The following is a 10,802-nucleotide window of genomic DNA, read 5'->3' on the forward strand; positions in this document are numbered from 1 at the left end:
GAAGACTAGGGGGTCTCCAAACAAACTTGGATTCTTTGGGGGACTCCATGACTGTTGTCCGCAGTGATATACCGTATTTTTTGCTCCATAAGACGCACTTTTTTCCTCCTAAAAAGCAAGGAGAAATGTCTGTGCGTCTTATGGAGCGAATGCATGGTCCCTGGAGCCAAATTGCCCAGGGGGGAAAGGCAGATCCTGCTTTTCCTGTTTTAGAAAGAGCTAAAGGCTAACAAGAGGGAAAGAGAGTGTTGAAAGGAACCCGCTCAACAGCTAATTGCAGGAGATGGGGAGGGAGATAAGAGAGCTAGCTCCCTTCCTGCCCCGCCCAGGCCCCTTGCACAGTAGGATCCTGGGAAATTGAGGATCCTGGGAAATTGAGTTTTTCAGCCATTTGGGGCTTTCTGTTACTTTTCCTCTTGCTTTCTATTACTTGCTGGTGCTTACTGGTTTGCTTTCTTCTTGCTTCCTATTACCTACTGGTGCTTACTGGTTTGCTTTCCTTTTGCTTCCTATTACTTGCTGGTGCTTACTGGTCTGTAATGGTTTGTACTGGTGCTTACTGGTTTGTACTGGTTCGCTTTCCTCTTGCTTCCTATTACTTGCTGGTGCTTACTGGTCTGTACTGGTTTGTACTGGTGCTTACTGGTTTGTACTGGTTCACTTTCCTCTTGCTTCCTATTACTTGCTGGTGCGTACTGGTTTGTACTGGTGCTTACTGGTCTGTACTGGTTTGTACTGGTGCTTACTGGTTTGTACTGGTTCACTTTCCTCTTGCTTCCTATTACTTGCTGGTGCGTACTGGTTTGTACTGGTGCTTACTGGTCTGTACTGGTTTGTACTGGTGCTTACTGGTTTGTACTGGTTTGCTTTCCTCTTGCTTCCTATTACCTGCTGGTGCTTACTGGTCTGTACTGGTGCGTACTGGCTTGTACTGGTGCTTACTGGTTTGTACTGGTTTGCTTTCCTCTTGCTTCCTATTACCTGCTGGTGCTTACTGGTCTGTACTGGTGCGTACTGGTGCGTAGTGGTTTGTACTGGTTTGCTTTCCTCTAGTTTCCTATTACTTGCTGGTGCGCACTGGTTTCTACTGGTGCTTACTGGTCTGTACTGGTTTGTACTGGTTTGCTTTCCTCTTGCTTCCTATTACCTGCTGGTGCTTACTGGTCTGTACTGGCTTGTACTGGTGCTTACTGGTTTGTACTGGTTTGCTTTCCTCTTGCTTCCTATTACCTGCTGGTGCTTACTGGTCTGTACTGGTGCATACTGGTGCGTACTGGTTTGTACTGGTGCTTACTGGTTTGTACTGGTTCGCTTTCCTCTTGCTTCCTATTACTTGCTGGTGCGTACTGGTTTGTACTGGTGCTTACTGGTCTGTACTGGTTTGTACTGGTGCTTACTGGTTTGTACTGGTTCGCTTTCCTCTTGCTTCCTATTACCTGCTGGTGCTTACTGGTCTGTACCGGTGCTTACTGGTCTGTACTGGTTTGTACTGGTGCTTACTGGTTTGTACTGGTTTGCTTTCCTCTTGCTTCCTATTACTTGCTGGTGCGTACTGGTTTGTACTGGTGCTTGCTGGTCTGTACTGGTGCTTACTGGTTTGTACTGGTTTGCTTTCCTCTTGCTTCCTATTACCTGCTGGTGCTTACTGGTCTGTACTGGTTTGTACTGGTGCTTACTGGTTTGTAAGCAATGCTTTTCCCCCTTTACAAAAGCTGCACAAATCTGAACTGATCCTCAAAAAGCAGGGCTTTTCCCTTTGCAAAAGAAAGCTGCAAAACTTTGAGCTGATTCTCAAAAAAAAAAAAACAACCATGGGTTTTAGAGGAGGAAAACCAGAAAAATATTTACCTGCTGGTGCTTACTGGTCTGTACTGGCTTGTACTGGTGCTTACTGGTTTGTACTGGTTTGCTTTCCTCTTGCTTCCTATTACCTGCTGGTGCTTACTGGTCTGTACTGGTGCATACTGGTGCGTACTGGTTTGTACTGGTGCTTACTGGTTTGTACTGGTTCGCTTTCCTCTTGCTTCCTATTACTTGCTGGTGCGTACTGGTTTGTACTGGTGCTTACTGGTCTGTACTGGTTTGTACTGGTGCTTACTGGTTTGTACTGGTTCGCTTTCCTCTTGCTTCCTATTACCTGCTGGTGCTTACTGGTCTGTACTGGTGCTTACTGGTCTGTACTGGTTTGTACTGGTGCTTACTGGTTTGTACTGGTTTGCTTTCCTCTTGCTTCCTATTACTTGCTGGTGCGTACTGGTTTGTACTGGTGCTTGCTGGTCTGTACTGGTGCTTACTGGTTTGTACTGGTTTGCTTTCCTCTTGCTTCCTATTACCTGCTGGTGCTTACTGGTCTGTACTGGTTTGTACTGGTGCTTACTGGTTTGTAAGCAATGCTTTTCCCCCTTTACAAAAGCTGCACAAATCTGAACTGATCCTCAAAAAGCAGGGCTTTTCCCTTTGCAAAAGAAAGCTGCAAAACTTTGAGCTGATTCTCAAAAAAAAAAAACAACCATGGGTTTTAGAGGAGGAAAACCAGAAAAATATTTTTTCCTGGTTTCCTCCTCTAAAAACGAGGTGCGCCCTATGGTCCAGAGCGTCCTATGGAGCGAAAAGTGCTTTAAATGATGCTTTAGTTAAGATTCCTGCATTGCAGGGGGTTGAACTAGATGACCCCCCCCCAGGGTCCTTTCCAGCTCTATAATTATGTGATTCTATGAATGCTATAGATAACAAATGATTTTTTAAAAACAACAACGCCTCAAATCTGTGACAAGAAAAGATGTAACCCTAGTTGGATGAACTTGTCTGACTATGATGCGTGTGTGTGTGTGAATGAATTAGCATTAGCAGCTATATGGAAAGGGATATTGGAGGCAAAGCTCTGTTAGGGAGAGAAACATAATTTGTTGCTATCTCCAGCTCTTTCTTTCTTTGTCCGGATTTCTACATTTACCATTCTCCTGATAGGCAGAAATTCATCAGGTGGGGAGGATGTGAGTCATTGCAATTAATGTGCATTGCTAACTTAGATCCATGGGCTGAACTTCTCCTGTATTTTGCCCAACCAAAGGTGGGCAACTCTACTTGCATCAGATTTCTGGACAAGTTTTTTAGCCTACTAAAAGGTAAAGGTAAAGGGACCCCTGACCATTAGGTGCGTTGCGGATGACTCTGGGGTTGTGGCGCTCATCTCGCTTTACTGGCCGAGGGAGCCAGCGTACAGCTTCCGGGTCATGTGGCCAGCATGACTAAGCCGCTTCTGGCGAACCAGAGCAGAAACCACAGAAACGGCGTTTACCTTCCTGCCGGAGCGGTACCTATTTATCTACTTGCACTTCATGGTTTCGAACTGCTAGGTTGGCAGGAGCAGGAACCGAGCAATGGGAGCTCACCCCATCGCGGGGATTTGAACCACTGACCTTCTGAACAACGGGAGCTCACCCCGTCGCGGGGATTCGAACCGCCAACCTTCTGATCGGCAAGCCCTAGGCTCTGTGGTTTAATCCACAGCGCCACCTGCCCCCTTTTAGCCTACTTCAAATGTCAAATGGAAATGCGGGCTTATGTGGAGGTGTATTTCAAAATGCACCAACATTCTCTTACACAGCAAGGTCAAGTCCACAGCTCATATGTAGAAAAATACACTTTTAAAGCAATATGCAAAGATGTGCCGTGCAACATCCACATTTTTCCATTTAAGAATAAATTGCTTGGCAGTGTATAGGTTCCCATTACATCCAGGTAGTCTCTGTAAACAATTGTTGCAAGCCTACACATTTGCAAATTAAGCCAGCAGTCCTTTCTGAAGCTAGCAATTAGCATATGACTAGGTCCCTGGGTAGTGACAAAGCAGATTCTGAGGCCCCTTGAGTCAGTTTTAGATTCCTCCTGGAAGATGTCATGTTCTTAGAGTCATCCTTAACATCATAAAACTACTTGGGTGTTCTGCTGCATAACAATTAGGTACAATTAGCATCGAATCCAGAGACACTGGCATAACATAAAGGAATGGCATACTTCCTTTTCAAGCATTGTAATCAATGTGCAAGATCTTCTGCAGGAGGTGCTCCACTTTTCCAGGCCCATTGCACAAGGAATCCGTAAGAAAATCATTTGAGCTGTACAGCAATCACAGATGAGCAGGCAAAAGGACAATGCCTCCATTGCATGCTGACATTTTAACATATGTACAGTATTGATAAATATCGGGGAGATTCCAGCTCACTCTCCAATTATTCATCCAAACATAAAAAGAGAATGTTTTAGTAAAAGAGACTTGAGGCACAATTTCATAGACCTTTGTGCAACAACAGGTAGCTCCTTAGAAGAAGGCTCCTTCGCTGTGTAGACAGTTTGCTCTGAGTAACTTCTAGGTTAGAACAAAATAAAAAATAAAAAATTCCTTCCAGTAGCACCTTAGAGACCAACTAAGTTTGTTCTTGGTATGAGCACGAAAGCTCATACCAAGAACTAACTTAGTTGGTCTCTAAGGTGATACTGGAAGCACGAAAACTCATACCAAGAACAAACTTAGTTGGTCTATAAGGTGCTACTGGAAGGATTTTTATTATTATTATTATTATTTGTTTTGTTTTGACTATGGCAGACCAGCACGGCTACCTACCTGTTTCTAGGTTAGATTAACACAAAGCAAACTGAAAAGTGTATTTCATAAGCATAACCAACTTTGGCATAACTTGGCACAATTATGTGAAGCTTTGGGCTCAACTTAATTCAATTAAGTGGAATTAATTAATTAAGTGGAATTTGCTGCCAAGGAGTGTGGTGGAGTCTCCTTCTTTGGAGGTCTTTAAGCGGAGGCTTGACAGCCATCTGTCAGGAATGCTTTGATGGTGTTTCCTGCTTGGCAGGGGGTTGGACTGGATGGCCCTTGTGGTCTCTTCCAACTCTATGATTCTATGATTCTATGAAATTTAGGTCCAATCCCTGGCATCTCTAGTTAGGGTTGGAAGAGACCCCTGCCTGAAACTTTTGAGAGCAGCTGCCACTCACTATAGAAGATACTGAGGGGTCACGAAGAGTCAGACACGACTGAACGACTGAACAACAACAACAACAGACTAACAAACAGACTAACAGACTGGTTGGACGCAGAGGAATGGCCCGAGGAGCCAGCTGGGGAACTGAGAAGGTTCAGAGGCAGGGGATTGGTGGTGGGACACCAATGAGAGGTCAGTTGGAAAAGAAGGAGAAAACTGCGAGTAGGATGTTTCAGAAGCTGAAGAGGTAACAGGGCTTAGAGAACAGGGGGCAGTTTGTGGCAGAGAACAGTCCAGACTCAGAGGCAGAAGCTGAAGCAGAAGTGGAGGGAGGCTAAGAGACAGAGATGGGTCTAGCTGGTAAAGAGGCACAGCTGTCTCCCTCTCCTGCTGTGACAAGCTCCCCCACCCTTTTCTCCCAGAAGCAGGGGAGACATGAAGAGGGTGGAGAAGTTAGCTTCGTGCAGGTGCAGTCTCAGATTGCTTGGGGGAAACCCTGGAGAGGACAGGTGCAAATTAGGCACCTGGGGGAAGTTGGGGAACTTCAGTCTCCCTTCCTGGGGGTATGGCCTGCTGGAGAATAGTTGTCTACTCTGCTGTGCAGAGCCTGTTTTTAGTAATAAAGAGTTAACTCCAACTTGTTTGGTGTGGTTTCCTTCTGGCTCACCCCTAACACAAGCTAGTGATGATCTGCCTGAGACAAAAACAAAAACTATCATCGTCTTTGCTAGCTATGCTCTCCCCCTCCCCTGTATGTCTTTCACATACTACCACTTTAGATTTTTGAGCCCAAAAAGACTTTATCCCAGATAGTTGGTGCAAATGTTGCACTGAACAACTAAGGCTACTGGGGAAAGTCTTTTTGGTCTCAGAAATCTCACCAAACGTCCTGTCCAACACAATTTGCAACAAAGCCAGCACCTCCTCTCCTTCGCACACACACAGCCCTTCTTCCTATAAACCAACGCCAGCTGGGTTGGGCCAGCTGCCCTACTGAGAAATGAATGGGCAAGGAAACTGCCCTCTAGGGTTGGCCTGTAAATTAGAAGAAGAAGAAGAAGAAGAAGAAGAAGAAGAAGAAGAAGAAGAAGAAGAGGAGGAGGAGGAGGAGGAGTTTGGATTTGATATCCCGCTTTATCACTACTCTAAGGAGTCTCAAAGCAGCTAACATTCTCCTTTCCCTTCCTCCCGCACAACAAACACTCTGTGAGGTGAGTGGGGCTGAGAGACTTCAGAGAAATGTGACTAGCCCAAGGTCAACCAGCAGCTGCATGTGGAGGAGCGGAGACGCGAACCCGGTTCCCCAGATTACAAGTCTACCACTCTTAACCACTACACCACACTGGCTCTACACTAAGCCACCTCCACCCATATCTACACTATTCTACCCCTCCACACACTCTTCCCTAACCTACGGCCACATTCTGTACTGCGTACTGTGTCACAAAAGGCTCGCAGGACACAGCAGTAGAAATGGCAGACAGAAATGTTCGTTGTATGTCTCACACAAGAACAGAAGAGCAACAGGAAACGTCACCCAGTTATAACTAAGTCCAGTGCCACCTTGTGGCTAAACTATATAATTATATTATCCACACACTACAGACCTCCTTTCTATTTCTTCTCTCACTGGCACCCTGAGCTGGGCGTAGCAACTGCACCAGGAGACAAAACTGCCCATAAGGCTAATTCATAAATTAAAATAATCCGCCGTCTCTCAAATCTAGGTCCATTATTCCAACTGGCCACTTACTCCTCCCCAGCCCAGGGCTGACTGTAGCTCTTGCACACTCCAAACCTCCACCTCACAGCCCGGCCAAAGTTTATTCTGCAGGACAAAAAGTCTCAGGTCTTGTGTTCAGCTCAGGTTTTGTGAACTGCTTAGAGGTTTTATTGACAGATAAGCAATATACAAATAAAATAGGGGCTAGGAAAAGGCCTCCATAGTTCTGTTTCTCAGCAGCCTGCCCCATAGAGGCTGCAAACGCCACCCAGAGGAATGAAGTAAAACATTGTTTTTGATGTATTCAGCACATCTTTCTGAGACAGCCTGCACCATTGATTTTTCACATTATGTATGCATGGGTTTTTTTTAATCTATAAAATGCACTGCCATTTATATACTGCGATATCAGAGTGAAGCAGAAAAGACACACCATTAAAAACAGTACAAACCGCTAAAATGACTAGCCAAGCAAGCAAGCTTCATACAGCTGCAGTGGCATAGCGTGGGTTGCCAGTGCCTGGGGCCACGCGGAGGCAGGTGGTGGGTGGGAGGGAAACAGACAGAGTACGCATGTACATTCAGCTGCCTAACAGCATCCATGTCACCCAGGAGATCATAGCCGCAGAGATAAGAAAAGATGGGTCATTCTGTTGTCCAGGAGGTCACTTCCTGGTTCTCATGGAGAAGCCGTTTCCACAGAGCCCAGTGATGGAAGTGCGCAACTGTATTGAAGCAGTGCCAGGTGTTGACATTTTGTGCCCTCTAACAATTTTGCACTGGGGACAACTGCCCCTGTCACCTGCCCCCCCCCCAACACCACTGTACAGCTGCACAGAAGGTGATCAAGAAATGCCTGAAAGTCCCAAGTGAGGATGCCTGCCAAATCTCTGCTGGATCTGTAACACCAACAGCGCTCTTCCAGATGATCTCAGCAATCGCACTGGACTATAAGGCCTCATGTGGTCCTTCAGGTATCTCAGATGGTTTAGGGCTTTGTTTATATTTTAAATAGCATTGGACCTGTCCTGGTAGCATAAAGGCAGCCACTGCAGATGTTTTAGCAAGGCTGCCACATGCTGTTGGCCATCTGACCCATCAGCCGTCTTGCTGGTGCATCCTGTGCCAGCTGGAGTTTCTGCCCCAAGGCCAAGGGCAGCCCCACAGAAAGCACATTGCAGTAATCTAGTCTCAAGTTTACAAAAAGGACCACAAAGTGGCCACGTTATCCCAATCCAATTAGTGAAGGTTCAAACATAGTTTCACAATGCCTTCCTTTCCAAGCCACCCCCAAACGCTGCGGCCCCCACCTCCTCCCCCTCAGGGCTGGAAGGGGGGGGGTCACTTTAGATGTGTCTTGGGTGCTCGAGGACACCAGCTGCCTCTGCATGAGGCTTGGGCATCTTCGTGAGAGTACACTGAGGGTCTGGGAGACAAAGACCCCTGCTCTTGAAGAAACAGAAAGGAGGCCCCACGTAGGATGTAATAAATTATTATTATTATTATTATTATTATTATTATTATTATTATTATTATTAATATCCTGCCCATCTGGCTGGGTAGCAATGGGACGGGTATGCCTCTTCAGAGTTTGTGGTCCAGGGGGATGGGTGCTTGAGCTCTAGGCTCCTGCTTTAAGGCAGTGTTTTTCAACCTTTTTTGGGCAAAGGCACACTTGTTTCATGAAAAAAATCACGAGGCACACCACCATTAGAAAATGTTTAAAAAATTAACTCTGTGCCTATATTGACTATATATAAAGTAATTATCTTGAATTTTTCAATTTTTCCCACGGCACACCAGGCAACATCTCGCGGCACACTAGTGTGCCGCGGAACAGTGGTTGAAAAACACTGCTAAGGCACTGGGTGCTTGTGATGCCATTGGATGCGACAAGTTGTGGGCGTTGCCTGAGGATTTGTTCTGCAGAGCAGGGGGGGGGAACTTTCCCTGCGCGCTTGCTTAAAGGCTGGGTTGGGAGAGCGGTTCATCGTCTACGGCCATACTACCCTGAACACGCCCGATCTCGTCTGATCTCGGAAGCTAAGCAGGGTCAGGCCTGGTTAGTACTTGGATGGGAGACCGCCTGGGAATACCGGGTGCTGTAGGCTTTTGCCGGTCAGCGGCCCCCTTTTGAACTCTGCCCCTGCACTTGCCGCCCATTTCAGGTCAGGCGCAGCTGCCTGCTCCTTCCATCTTTCTTTTCATTTGCGTTCTTTCTGACTCGCACCTTTCGAAGCTGCTTGCATGTGCAAAGCATCCAGGGCCCCTTCGGAGCTACGCCAAGAATTGCTAGGCCAAAGGCTGGCCGCCGACAAATGTGCTTGCATCGCTCGGGAGCGCCAACTGCTGGGCATGAAATGCACCACATGAGAGCTCCAAGTGGAAAGCACCCGCAAGCCGTTCAGTATAAAGTACAAAGGCAGCCACGAAGGGACAGGAGCTACGCAACGTGAAGGCTGCATGTGGAAACCTGCCTTTCCTTTCTAACCTTTAAAAAGCAAATTGGAAGAAAGATGGAAAGAGCAGGCAGCAGCGCCTGGCATGAAATGGGCGGCAAGTGGAGGGGAAGAATTCCAAGTGGAGCCGCTGACTGGCAAAACCTACGGCACCTGGTATTCTCAGGAGGTCTCCCATCCAGGTACTAACCAGGCCTTACCCTGCTTAGCTTCCAAGATCAGAAGAGATCAGGTGTCCCCCTCCTCCTCCTCCTGCAAAACAAATCTTCCAGCGATGGCCACAACTAGTCGTATCCACGGCTGTTAGCCCTTCTCTCTCTTTCGTCACAAGCACACACTTGCACCTGCCTGCTCCTTGCAACGTTCTCCCCAATGCAACCAGCCTGCACCAGAATCACCGGCTCACCAAGCTGCAGAGCCACACCCCACGCCACTCAACCTATCTCACATGCTTCTCCCGCCACGCCAAAGGTGATCAAGGCAGCGCAGGGCCGCTACTCCAACATCAGCCCCGGTCTAATTTATCATGCAAAAATCTGAGGACAAATTGGAATGGATGGGTGAATGAAAAGACGGGGAGCATGTACCAATGTAGCCACAACTAAATGCTTTTGTAAAAAGACACTTTATTTTACAGGGCCACGTGCTAAATTTTAAACATGTGCAATTTTTCACATTTGATGAGAAGCGCGTGCATTTTTCCCTGGGTATCATGAACCAGAGTACAGTGGACGCTTGGGTTGCGAACGCAATCCGTGCAGGAGGCGCGTTCACAACCCGTAGCGACCGCAACCTGCAGCGCCATGTCTGTGCATGTGCGGGTCATGATTTTAGCACATCTGCGCATGCGCGAGCACCGAAATCTGGAAGTAACCCATTCCGGTACTTCCGGGTTCAGCATGCGACCGTTTGCACTCAGGTGCAAATTGATTTCATTTTTCTCAGTGCTTTTACTACTCAACAGGCTAATCTGAATGTGGGTGTTAGGAAGATGGCATCTGTTAAGATCACTCATTGCCACTGTCCTCAGGTCCTTTCATCCAGTTCTGGCATTTATTTCTACCTGAATTCTCTCCCGAAACAATGCATGTATTACAGAATCACAGGATTATAGAGTTGGGAGGGACCACGAGGGTCGTCTCGTCCAACTCCCTGCAATGAATGAATCTTTTTGTCCAACATGGGGCTCAAACCCACGGCCTTGAGATTAAGAATCTCTTGCTCTAGAAATGAGCAGAGCAACCAGGCTATGGAGAAGTAAAGGATAAAGCTTTGCAGTAGGAGCTGAAAACCGCCCCAGTTAGCAATAAGCCACTCTAAATTCTCTAGCCTTGGTCTTCTGTGGGCTGCAGCCTAATGAGGAACAGCACAGAGCTTAAATTGGCAGGGATGCACCACAGCAGCTATTACAGGTTCAGTGTTCACTTCCTTCACTGCCTCTGGCAGCCGGAAAGTAAATGCTCTCATGAGGCTGGTAAACAAAACAAAGAGTTCCACCTGTGCCGTGTGCTTCCCCAAGCATGCACGGCTTCCTGCAGAAGTAATAAACAGGAGGTAATAAGTATCACATACCTGCACCACTCATTCTCCATAATTAAGAGTGCATGGTATACATTTGCA

At 47.0% G+C, this 10,802-nt stretch overlaps 1 non-coding gene across 1 annotated transcript; it reads left to right on the forward strand.

Moving 5' to 3' along the window:
- The first annotated feature begins 8,715 nt into the window (after positions 1 to 8,715).
- Positions 8,716 to 8,834, forward strand: LOC117047674. The gene has a single exon (XR_004426739.1). It is a non-coding gene; the product is annotated as a 5S ribosomal RNA (ribosomal RNA).
- The last annotated feature ends 1,968 nt before the right edge of the window (positions 8,835 to 10,802 follow it).

This window comes from Lacerta agilis, chromosome 5 (assembly GCF_009819535.1).
Source record: "Lacerta agilis isolate rLacAgi1 chromosome 5, rLacAgi1.pri, whole genome shotgun sequence".
Lineage (NCBI taxonomy): Eukaryota > Metazoa > Chordata > Lepidosauria > Squamata > Lacertidae > Lacerta > Lacerta agilis.